Raw genomic sequence first — 13,016 nt, 5'->3', positions numbered from 1 at the left:
TTAAATGCCCAGGACGAACCGAAAAAAAGGCCCTTACGCCCTAACGTGTAACCGAAGACCCGTGAAGCTCTCCTAGCTTTCTTGATAGCAAATTGATTGATCCTCCACTGTTACGTGTGTTCTTGCTCACAATTAACTTGAAGTAGTTATCAATTAGAACTTGTTTTTTCTTCGTGGAAATATGAAAATAGCTCACCTTACATGGAAGACATAATTACACCTGATAGGCACAAGATGATGCATATGTAGACAATACAAAATAGTCATCTGCACACCTCACATGCCATTTACAAATTTTTTGGAGAAATGACAGGAAATTAGTTTCAAATTGAACAAAAAAACATCAATTCCATTTCCAATCCATGAAATATCTTAGAAAACTACAAGAGTGTAATCCTTAATACCTAATGGCTAATGCCTTCATTAACTGTATGGTCCTAACCATCGCAAGATTGAAACTAGAAAGATTTAAATGGAACTTTTGAAAACTCGCTTTAATTTGTATCGAATTAGGGCTAGTTGTTTACCAAAATTCAGCATGGGTTCTATTATTTGCTCACAGAATCATACTCAAGTAGATTCACGACAAAAAAACGAACTCAAAACCTAGCAAAAATATATTAAAACTGAATCATAGTATCTTACCTGTATATATCAAAACCGAGTCTCTATAAAACAACTCTGGGAACTCGTCTCGAACGTCTGAATCTCATGTCCAGTGTTCACATAATAATTCTGCTTCTCCTCGTCCTCTTTACTTGGCTTCAGAGCGGATGATCGAATGATCGAGTGATTTCCGTTATCGATTAATCAACCCTCACTGATCTTCTGCTGCCTTTGTGTGTGGAATACACCTTCACATTTGGGCCGGTTGAATATAGTATAAAAAAACTCAGGCCCCTTAAAAATGTGGGCCATGTTCATATGCCCACGTGGCCTTGCTTATAACCGGGCCGAATGTGGAAAACATAAAATTAAGATAGTTGAGTAGTATATAAATATATAAGTAGTCATCTGAGTATGACTTGTGTCTTTATTTATTTTGGATGATTCATTGCTAGTATTTTCTGTTATATGTTTTCGTACATTGTGCACACTGCCTATGTTTACCCTCAATCTTATTTATTTATAGCTTTATTGTTCATACATGTATTTAGTTTATTTGATTATTTGTATATTCAGATATTTATTTGACGGAGTATGTTTAATATTCAAAAGATCATATACGGCGAATATACGTTTTTGTCCTTTTTATTTTCTTTCTCGTTTTATATAACGGGATGAGACTCAAGGTTTTATTATTTGCAGTATATGTTAACAAGTTTTAGTAATTAATTGTTCTTATAAAATAATCATCATCTAAAACAAAATAGACAGAAAAAAATTGGTTACTACTACAAGCAATTTACACTCTACAACTTATTCTTAATTTCATCATTCATGTATCATCAATTCATCATCCACTTTTGTATCAATTTCTTTTTATTTTGTCGTACCTTTGAGATCAACAAAAGAAACAAAACCGAGGTCAACGATGATTGTAAGGAACGAAACCCCACATGCTTTCTAAATCTAGGAGTAAAAACAAGTCCAACCACTCTCTCCCTGTATTAATCTCTCCCACCATTTCTCTCATCTCTAGAATCCACATCGCTCCTCCATTCCAGTCACCCCTTCGTCGTCCCCAAATCAAATCGCAGATCCTCTCATCTCCCCTAAATTCCAAACAATTCAACGAAAATGAGAGAGATCTTGCACATCCAAGGGGGACAATGCGGCAACCAATTGGTTCCAAGTTCTGGGAAGTCATCTGCAATGAACACGGAATCGATTCAACCGGCCGTTACACCGGATCAACACCCGAACTCCAACTTGAACGAATCAATGTTTATTACAACGAGGCATCCGGTGGCAGATACGTTCCTCGTTCTATACTCATGGATCTCGAACCTGGTACTATGGATAGCATTAGATCTGGTCCTTATGGCCAGATCTTTAGACCTGATAACTTTGTGTTTGGGCAATCCGGTGCCGGAAATAATTGGGCGAAGGGGCATTACACTGAAGGGGCTGAGTTGATCGATTCTGTTCTTGATGTTGTTCGTAAGGAGGCTGAGAATTGTGATTTATTACAAGGTATACATAAACTTCACATCAATTACAGAATCTCAATCATCTACGAACTTCATCTTTTCAATTTCATATGTTGTAGTAATCTGATTCGTAATCTTATACATGATAGGGTTTCAGGTTTGCCATTCACTTGGAGGAGGAACAGGGTCTGGAATGGGGACACTATTGATTTCAAAGATAAGAGAGGAATACCCAGATAGAATGTTGCTTACATTTTCTGTTTTTCCATCGCCAAAAGTCTCGGATACTGTTGTTGAGCCCTACAATGCTACACTCTCTGTTCATCAGCTGGTTGAAAATGCTGATGAATGTATGGTTCTTGACAATGAAGCCCTTTATGACATCTGTTTCAGAACCCTAAAGCTCACCACTCCAAGTTGTGAGTATTCTTTCCTTTCAACAATCTCAAATTTTAAGATCCGTACAATAAAAGTATAAAACTAACTTTCAATGCAAGAAATGAAAAAGTAATTTCAATTATATTGGGTATTATATCATTATACTTTTATTTCTTTCTATAGGACATCGTAGTTTAAATTTTTTTATTAGTGAGACATTCTACTTTGAAAAATCTTCTAGGTGATAATGCTTTAAATTTAATTAGGTAGACTATCAAAGTAAAATGTGGTAGGAGGAAGAAATCAAAGTAGAATGCTATAATAAACAAATCAATGAAAGTTACATTGCTATTTCATCTGTTTAACACTAAAAGTGTTAAAAACAAGAAATAGCGTTTTGCTTCCATTTATTTGTGTCTTATAACATGGTACTTTTATCTTTTTATGTTAGTAGTACTAATTTTTGTCTAAGGTATTGTATTTTGAAAATTCTACCAATTATAGCATTGCACTTTTAAAAATGAAGTTATATTAAAAAAGATTATATTTTGAAAAATTTATCCCAACTATAGCGATGAAGATTGTCTTGTATTCAGATGATATTGCTATAATTAGGTAGAGTTTTTGAAAAACAATGTCGCAATAACAAAAAAAATGAAATTAAGATCCTATATTAAACAAATCAATGAATTCGATATTTCTTGCCTTGAACATTAATAAAGCAATGCAAGAAATAGCTATGTAGTTTCATTTATTTGTGTATTATAGCATCATACTTTATATCTTCTACGACTATTAAAACATTCTTGTTTTTTTTTTTAACTAAAACATTTTACATTATAAAAATCTACTCATTCAAATCAATGAAAAGTGCGTCGTATTTGGACCCTATTGCTAGTTGGGTAGATTTTTTAAACTAGTTTCAATAGGAATAAATGAAAGTAAAGTACATTGCTATTTCTTGCATTTAATACGTTTTCATTTTTTTCCACCTGCAGTCGGCGACCTAAACCACTTAATCTCCGCAACCATGAGCGGCGTAACATGTTGCCTTCGTTTCCCCGGTCAACTCAACTCCGACCTCCGAAAACTGGCAGTCAACCTAATCCCCTTCCCCCACCTGCACTTCTTCATGGTCGGTTTCGCCCCTCTAACCTCCCGTGGGTCCCAACAATACATTTCCCTAACCGTCCCCGAACTCACACAACAAATGTGGGAAGCGAAGAACATGATGTGTGCCGCGGACCCTCGCCACGGGCGATACCTAACCGCGTCTGCTATGTTTCGTGGCAAAATGAGCACGAAAGAAGTCGATGAACAAATGATAAACATCCAAAACAAAAACTCGTCTTATTTCGTTGAATGGATACCGAATAATGTGAAATCGAGCGTTTGTGATATCCCTCCAACGGGGCTTTCAATGGCGTCGACTTTTATCGGGAATTCGACTTCGATTCAAGAGAATGTTTAGACGAGTGAGCGAGCAGTTTACGGTTATGTTTAGGAGGAAGGCGTTTTTGCATTGGTATACGGGGGAAGGGATGGATGAGATGGAGTTTACGGAGGCGGAGAGTAATATGAATGATTTGGTGGCGGAGTATCAGCAGTATCAGGATGCGATGGTGGAGGAGGAGGAGGAAGGCGAAGGGGAGTACGAGGGTTAAAAATGTAAAATGGTTGTTGGAATAAGGTGTCGAGGGACTTGTATGCGGCTATAAAAAGAAGAGACTCCATGCATGACTTATTTACGTCATTGACTTATTTAGATCATCGGAAATACTCTTAGAAAAATTGTATAATCCATGTCTGATTCACTCTTGTCGTGTGTAACAAAGGCAGATGCAAACGAAATGGTATGATAGAATTAGAAAATGAATCAAATTGTTTATTCTATTGCGATAAGAAAATTGTATTTATTTTGTTAACTAGATGAGGAGCCCGGGATGGATCTATACAGATATGATCGTTTTTGGCATCTGGTGCTTCTTATGAATATGAAGGATTACATTTGTGGGACGTCATCGCTTTGCTATAAGAATATTGACCAATCATGTTTTATAAAAATACAAGATTAAAAAGCAATGGCTTTAAGAAAAGATCAAAAGAAAAGAATAAGAAGAATTACATTTGTGGGACGTCATCGCTTTGCTGTAAAAGTGTAATCTCCTAAAATGCAAGTTTTTAATAAAAACTTAATTTATAAAAATAAAACCCAATGCAAGGATAGGAAAACCTCAATTAAGGGCCAAAAGCGTGAGCTGGTTTCTATAGGGACAAAAATTGAAAAAGGGTTATACATATCCCGTGGATCAAAATACCATTACTAAATGCATTAAATAGGGGTACAATCCCATCAGCGGAACCCTTTCCCAATTGCCATGGTGTATGTTACAGCCTCAGGGATTATTCGACTCTCAAATAACTTCATTCCTTCTTGAACTAATCCATCACTACACAGTTGGAGATTTAACTTTGTTGCATGTTTGATGAACTCGGTTTCATTCACCTGTCATGTGATGTGAAGTAAAAAAGAAAATAGTTTTTATAATATGTTTCTGTAGTTTAAACATTAAAGAAATAGAGGAAGAAACTAACCTGGCTGTAAGGGATATGTGAGGCAACTTAATGGTTGAGCAAACTCTCTTTAAATAATAATTCATTTATAGAAAAAGATGTTATCTAATCATTTCATCTTTTTTTCACAGTTTAGGTATTTTTTTTTTCATGAAGTAGAAGTGAAATTGAGGCCAACTGATATAGCGATCAAATCTGAAGTGAATAAACGGAATATTAGTTCAAGGGGTGCAATATATTTCGTATTCGTCATTAGGAAGAATTGCAGGTCTTCTGTTTGATGATGCTACGGATCTCTAAAACATGGAAAATATTGACCAATCATGTTTTAAAAGGATATAAGATTAAAAATTGTTTGATAACCCCACTTTGCGGGGATGGACTTAGACAGCTCCAAAGATAAAATTGTATATAATTAAGTATGACAAATAGAAAAAACAAACCTGCAATCCAGTTGTATCAGAAGGAGAATAAACTTGTTTAGTACGATTTCGGTATGTGATTGTGTCCATGAATAAACAAATCCATACAATACCATAAATAGATTCTATATTAAAGGAATTTTTTAAATTTAATGATTAAAATGTAAACTGAAGAAATTTAAAATGCTTCTTATCGAAGCAACACTAAAAAGAGCACTTGTATAGTGGAAGTAAAGTCAACACCAATTTTGTTTTATGTCATCGACATAATTCTTCATTGGTCTCATTCTCATTAATGAATTTAATAACAATGGTGCTAAAACTATCATGCACCAAATCTTGATGCACTATTATCTTCACAGATTGCATATATTAATTGTAAAGAAATGAATATAAATAACAATAAAAAATTAAAAAAAAAAAAAAAAAAAAAAACCTAAATCTACAAATGCTAAATAAAATAAATGTACCTTAGACATGGCAAGCCCTGTAACACTGGAATGGAATTAAATTCCAATTCCAGCCAAATCAAACAGAAAGCCCCCCTCATAATTTTCGGAGCACTTCTTCTTGCTGGTGGGGAAAAGGGCATGAGATATGAAATGTCAAATGCCCGTATTATGATACATCAACCACAAAGTGGATGTGGGGTATGCCTCCTTTTTTTCTTTTGTAATTTCTAAGAACAAATGTTGTTTTCGTTCTTTATGCATGTGGAATTGGAATTTGAGATTCGTTTCCAAGGTTTGTTTAGACAGAATTCATTTCCTGGAATCCTTCAAATTCCATGTTCCTAAAGGAGGGTGGGAATCCAATTCTGTTCTTCCTTTCTTTTGTTAAAAGACTAAAATACCCTCATTATATTTATGAAATAAATAAAAACAAAAGTTCAATTCTTAGTTTGTTTCTTGCAGGGTCATGTTGAGGGTGTAAGGCGCCAAGTCAATGAAGCTTTTCCCAGTTGAATTTTCATTTTCTGTTTGTCTAATAATCAATATAAATGTTATTTATACCTTTTTTCCTTTTTATTTTGCAGAAAATTTACATGATGTATGTTGCCTTTACTGGGCAACCACAGGAGAAGGTGCAACAATACACAGAGAGGGACCGTTTCTTATCTGTATCTGAGGTACCATTTGAAAACAGATTAAACTTTTATTTTCTTTTTTTCCAAAAGGTCATATCTTAGAATCTTAGAATTCAAGAAAAAAACTTAATGCCCCTAAAATACACTTCATCCTTATGGCATGCCAAAATATGTGTTAATAGATGTTCAAATCGATACCAAAAGCAGAACCCAAATCATAGAACTCAAGACTTAAAAAGAAGAATTAAATGAACCTTTTGATCATATACCAACTTCAACATCTTATCATCTGACTTTTGCTGGTCCGAAGTTGCCAATTCATTCTGCAAAAAAAGAACCTTTCTTTAATGATTAATACTTTGTGTAAATTGGGAACTAAACAATAGTTACCTGTGATTTTTGTAAATCCACTTTCACCAGCCTTTCTAAATCCCTAAAAAGGAGAATCAAAGGAATCAGCAGTAGATACGGAAGAAGGTGAAGTAAAAGATATGTAGGTTTTCTGATGCTTATTACGCATGTTATCTAGTCAACTTACAAACCCTCAATCAATTTGCTCAAATCTGAAAAAGTCATTGACTATTCAGACAAAGAAGTCAATCTACATGATTGTATCTACTGAATTACTACAATTTCAAGGCCAAAGCTATAAGAAGACATCAAAATCAACCATGCTTACCTGTGATATAATATAACCTATCTATTGTTTGGCATTATAACAATCTGAAGAGTGAAGCTTCCCGATGACAGATAGAAGTTCCACATCATACAAGTAGCTACAATATCAAAACTCAGCCTCATTAAAAAATTTAAAACCAGTTGTGTGAGAAGTCAATCCATAAGATATTAGCAACTCCCAAATCATTAAAAAAAATTATAAAGCAGAACACTTCTTTGTAGGGGATTCCAATGAATCAGTAGATTCATGTGAATAATTATGACTATCTTCACCATATTTTCTTACAAGGTTAAATAGTTCATGGAAGAACTCCTTGAACTTACTTTGAATCAGTCTTGGATTACGAGTCTCTGCAGGGTGCTGAAAGCTAAATATCACAAAAAAGCCTCAAATTTTAGGAGAAGGAGAAGATGGAAGTGTAAAAAGAAAACCATATATAAATTTTTATACCTTTAATAACTTACTCATTGAAGTCAGTTACATTCAACAAACCATCTCCATCAGCATCAGATGCATTGAAGCGCTCCTCTTTTCGCCACGAAGGGTAAAATCACTGAAAAACGAAGATTTGAAATAGAATCAATGTCGGGCGTAATCAAATTGAATGAGGAAAAAAAGCATATGAAATTTTAAGTTTCAACATTAATGGAGGGAAAATAGAAACGAATTGGACCAACACCTATGCACCAAAACCGAACGCGATATGCTCTCCTTCATCTGATTATCTAAAAATCAAATGAAATTAAAACTAAATAGGAACGTCGGTGCGTAGGAAAAAAGGAAATTAGAAATTGAAGCCCTTTACCTGAACTGATTCCAGATGCGAGAACGGATACACGGAGCTCGTTCAAAACCAGTCGGTATTGGAGCTGGCTGAAAACCACTTCCGCTGCCAGATTTAATAGCTATAATTAAAATCACAATAAACCCAAAATAGAAACCATACCTAGATGAAGGATCGACTTGTACATGCCGAGAAATAAAGAAACGAAGTCGCTAAAAAGAAAAATCGGAAACATGTCTGATCTGAACCGGAAACGGAAGAAGGGAGAGGCGGCCTCAAAATGGAATAAAGGAGTATTAGATGAGGCGGTGGAGGAATAAGCAAAACGGTGAAGAAGAATAAGCCAGAGTACGTCTCAGTCGGATATGGGAGTCAACCAAAGATGGCGGCAACAGATGCGGAGAAGAAGAAGCCGATGAACGGTTGTTTGAGTTTGGGTTCGAAGAGAAAGATTAGTTGCAGTTGAATAGATAAGGAATAAGAACGGTGATAAGAGAGGCGGTGGGAAGGATCCGGAAGCGGCAACCATGATATAGAGGAGAGTAACCGGAGGAACAGTACCTTGGTTAGACCCCGGTTAGGTACTGTTCCTAAGAATTGTCCAAGTTTAATATGTATAATATAATATATAAATATAAATTTTCACCATTCTATTTATTTTGTCTGAAAATGGAAAAGAGACAATTTTTGAATGAATATAATTCTTTTACTTTGTGATTTTTCCCCTTCAGATCTATATAAAAATTAGAATACAAAGTATAATCTTTTGTCACGTTTTTGGTTGATAAAATATGAAATAAAATTCAATATTAAAAGTAAATAATGTTTATATATTGTTTAGATTTTATTATTTGTTGTAGACATGTGTAATTGAGGCGTTTTTTTTTCAAACACAGATTATTTTTAGTTTAATAGCGAAATATGTGGACTTGAGCTCTTTTTACCCGTATTTAAAAATGGTAAAATAAATCAAACAAATTTGAAGAACTATAACGAAGTTGAATCCTTTTTATTTCACAATCAAACGTATTAAAGAAAACTAGTTTATAACCCATGAGAACTACGGTTATAATTAAAATTTATAATTATTAATCAATTATTTTAAATAAATCATTTTAAATAAATTATTAATTAAGAGGTATATCAAATTTTTAAAGTTTTTATAACTTCAAATCTAACATATAATTAGAAAATGTAAATTTGAATTTTGAAATGAGTTGTCTAATATATATATATATATATATATATATATATATGACACATGACATAATATTAATGAATAGTTGTATTAGAGTGACACTTGACAAAAGAAGATTAAAACTATTTATTTATTAGAATAATGATACGAGTAACAAAGTATTATAATTATGTAAAAAACATCAATGAACTTTTTGTTGTATAAATATTACCAACCAACTTAACTTTTATCCAGGTATAGCCATTACACTGTATATTTTGTTCACATTTTGTTCAAAGAACACCGTTAGATAGTTTTATATTGTTTTATACTCTTTTATAATATAGTATAGGGGTTTTTTTTAATATGTAACATTATATATTGATATCTATACGTGCAACCCTAATCAATTGGTTTTCCACAATATCTATCATGGTATCAAGCCAATAACTTGTGAGCATACTATAAATAAAAAACTCAATTCCTTCATTTTGTTTTTTATTTTTTATTTTTTTCCGATCTCTTTTCTCAGTATCACGTTGATACCATTTTCCCTAGGTCGATCGATTCTTGTTTCGCCGACTGCTTCCTCACATCGTTGCTTGTCTCGTCGGTCTTTTGTTGTTCCCGAAGATACTACGGGTGCATTACGTTCTTTCTCCCAAGATTAGCTTCTAGCCTATTATTTTCTGTCTCTTTTAAATTTATTTTTTGGATTTTTTTCTGGTTCTCGATGACCACACCAACAACCTCTTCTACCTCCATGAGTTCAAATCCTATTACCAGTTAATTGGTTTTTGCACTTACTAATATCAACTCCCAGTTCAGTCAAAATATATCTATATATCTTTGTGTCATGCTTGTCAACTAGTCAAAATATATCTTTGTGTCATGCTTGTCAACTAGTCAAAATATATCTTTGTGTCATGCTTGTCAACTAGGAAAACATTATCATTTACCTTTCTCTTTATCTTGTAACAAAACTAGTCATGTGTTTGAATTAATTCACTATGACTTCAACATAGTGTACGAATTATATGAGGTCTAGTTTTATCGAAAGTTTAGGGAGTCTAGTTTCCCTAAACGTTAGACCACTTAAACTAATTCCAACTCTTTGTGGGGTTTACTTGTAAAATTCATATAAAATCAACAAAATATCTTTAGAGAATGTACTTTATATCCCTGAAAAGGTAAAAGAATGAACTCAAAGAATACTTAATAATATCATTGAAAGAATGGGTCTAGCAAGGGTAAATCAATCCACGTATATACTGTTATAACGACAGTTAAAGTAAAAGTAAACTATAAAATAAGTATTATCAAATAAAGCTTTGAAATACGATCTAAGTAGGGGTTATTGGTATGGTATGTAGGTGCTCCGAGAGGTGGAAGTTCATCTAGATCACGCCGGTAACGTTTCTCAGTCTACTTTTGTTTCGGGTGATTTTCAGTAACTCATTTGTTATATTTACTATCATTGGCGGGGCTATGTATAGCCCGAGAGGTCCTGGGATTAGCCGACGAAGTCTAAACGAAAGTCGTAGAGTATAATTTTACCTACGCGTGCATATAAAGAACGTCGAAAACAGAGCTCGTATGCGAAAGTTATGAATTTCGCAAGTTTTGGGCACAAAAATTGAGAAATGTTGAAAACCGGGAAAATTCGCATGGTGTACCTTCGGCCACGTCACCCTCGCATGCGAGGCTTCTCCGCGTCTGCCTTGTGGCACCTTCTGATTGGACCGAAGTTGTTCGTGGCACCTTCTGATTGGACCGAAGTTCGATCCACTCCTGATCCGACACACCGAGCCAGCTGTCCGAAGCGAGCCCTCTTCCCTCGCCACCTGTCCGAACACGCGACAGCTTCTCCCAGCTTCGGATCCAAGGCTTCAGCCTATATAAGGCATGCGAGACTCTTCCGATTTTTTACACTTTTCACCCCATTTTCCATTTCTTTTCACTCCTTTCACTTCCACAAACTTACATACAACCCCCAAAGCCCCGGTATCAAGTCTAAAACCCTAAGCAAGCCTCGAAGCCCCGAGATTCCCGAGAAAAACAACTTTCTCCAGTCGAAACTCTGCTCGATTTAAGCCGGTTTTTCGTCAAATAAATTCCTTTCCAGGAAACGAAACACTGTCCAAATCACCACCTATCAAGTGAGTTCATACCCCCGTATTTTCATAATTTATATTGTTTTAGGGGGGGGGGGGGATACAAATATAACACAACAACTTTGTGTTATAAAATCATGATAAAACGACATTAAATCATCAAAATATTCTAAAAACATTAAACTCTTTTGTAAACTTATATTTTTCCCCAAAATTCATATTTGTATATATATATATATATATATATATATATATATATATTTATATAAATAAGATTTAAAAGACTTAGGACTAATAACTCATTATGGGTCCTTTTCCTTGTTTGGATGTGGGCTTATAGTACCGGTTATTTGTCCGAATGTCATTTAAATTTTACTTATATATAATTGTATATGTATATAAATATAAAAGTTATTTCATCTAGTTTAAATACCCTTTGTAACATGTTGAGCAAGGGATTACATTCAAACACAATCAAATACCAATTCAAAAAGTACATATAAATTATAATAGGTATAATTTATGATACATAGAGCAATAATACATGATTCAAGTATACTAGGATACACAGTTTTACAAGAAACAAAGGTTTGATTCAAAACAAATCAAGGGATATACAATTTTCATATACATGTTAAGAATACTAATTCAAGGACATACTGTCAATCATTTATTTCAGAATGATTGGGTTTTCATAACTAATATACATGTAACGTTTATATGCTTTTTATGAGTCATTCAATTCAGGTTGTTTAATTCATTTAAACAACCAAGGTAAAGTCCTGATATTATAACCAGAGTCCCCAGTCAGGGGATCGAAACAAGTTGTGTGTAGATCTATATCAGGATTGACAACCCCGCACTCAGGCTGCTAGCTACAGTCAGGCATACACGCCAATGAGTGACAATTGTTATCAACAGTTTAAACGCCCACAAAGCGTTTGTTTCAGGCCATCATGTCTTAGTATGGTTATAATAACTCATTAAAAAGATATTAACAATACGTTAGTGTATAATCAACTAAACATAAGTACACCTTCAAAGTACCAGTTTACAGAATACAAACTACAAAAGTACAATACAGTTTTCAATAACAGCTGGTGAAACCAGGCACACTCTCAGTTACAAGTGTTACATAAAGGAATACAAATACAAAAACATTGATCTACAAATAGAACGGTTTTATGGGAATAAAACTACTTTTCATATACAACAGAAAATATAGGATTTTCTGGAACAGTTTACATATACAAGATACAGAGAAACCCTTTCAAACATAAATACTTATGCACTCACTCAACTTTATGTTGATACTCCCTTTTCAAATTACTTGTATTCTCAGGGAAACAATAAACAAGTACTCCCCGAACTTTTTGAGAAGATGGAGCTACTTTGAGTCATATCTTCTTCTTTTGTATAACTATTTTGGGTTCAATATACAATGATTAAACATATGTAAATACTTATACATTCTAAATACAATGGTTGTTTGTACTTTGATTACTATGATGCATGTGTTGTGATACTACAAATGAAGTCCTCCACCCCCGGACGTTTCCGCCGTCTGGTTTAGGGGTGTGACTGATTGGTATCAGAGCATTGTTTATAGTGAACTCAGTATATCAATCCATAAAAGATATACAAACTATAAATACATCAGGGCTAAGAGCTCTGACTATAAGTATACTTTTTAAAAATTCTAAGTATT

The 13,016-nt window shown here is 34.0% G+C and overlaps 1 long non-coding RNA gene and 1 pseudogene across 7 annotated transcripts; one reads left to right on the top strand and one right to left on the bottom strand.

Moving 5' to 3' along the window:
* The first annotated feature begins 1,555 nt into the window (after positions 1-1,555).
* Positions 1,556-4,396, top strand: LOC145158998 (tubulin beta-1 chain-like; annotated as a pseudogene). The gene is made up of 3 exons (XR_013737417.1): positions 1,556-2,136; positions 2,243-2,512; positions 3,470-4,396. The product of XR_013737417.1 is annotated as a tubulin beta-1 chain-like (transcript).
* Positions 4,397-4,649: 253 nt separating this feature from the next.
* On the bottom strand, positions 4,650-8,581 carry LOC145159000 (uncharacterized). Of its 6 annotated transcripts, none has more exons than XR_013737421.1 (7): positions 8,180-8,581; positions 8,039-8,122; positions 7,913-7,958; positions 7,684-7,786; positions 7,557-7,600; positions 6,945-7,330; positions 4,650-6,877 (listed from the first exon to the last, which is right to left on the bottom strand). It is a non-coding gene; the product is annotated as an uncharacterized LOC145159000 (long non-coding RNA). The 6 variants fall into 6 exon arrangements; XR_013737422.1 differs by having other exon boundaries at positions 8,039-8,106; XR_013737423.1 differs by having other exon boundaries at positions 8,207-8,581.
* Positions 8,582-13,016: the final 4,435 nt, after the last annotated feature.

Source organism: Lactuca virosa, chromosome 2 (assembly GCF_052849685.1).
Source record: "Lactuca virosa cultivar CGN04683 chromosome 2, Lactuca_virosa_CGN04683_v6, whole genome shotgun sequence".
Classification (NCBI taxonomy): domain Eukaryota; kingdom Viridiplantae; phylum Streptophyta; class Magnoliopsida; order Asterales; family Asteraceae; genus Lactuca; species Lactuca virosa.
This window is presented reverse-complemented; position numbering and strand designations above follow the sequence as displayed.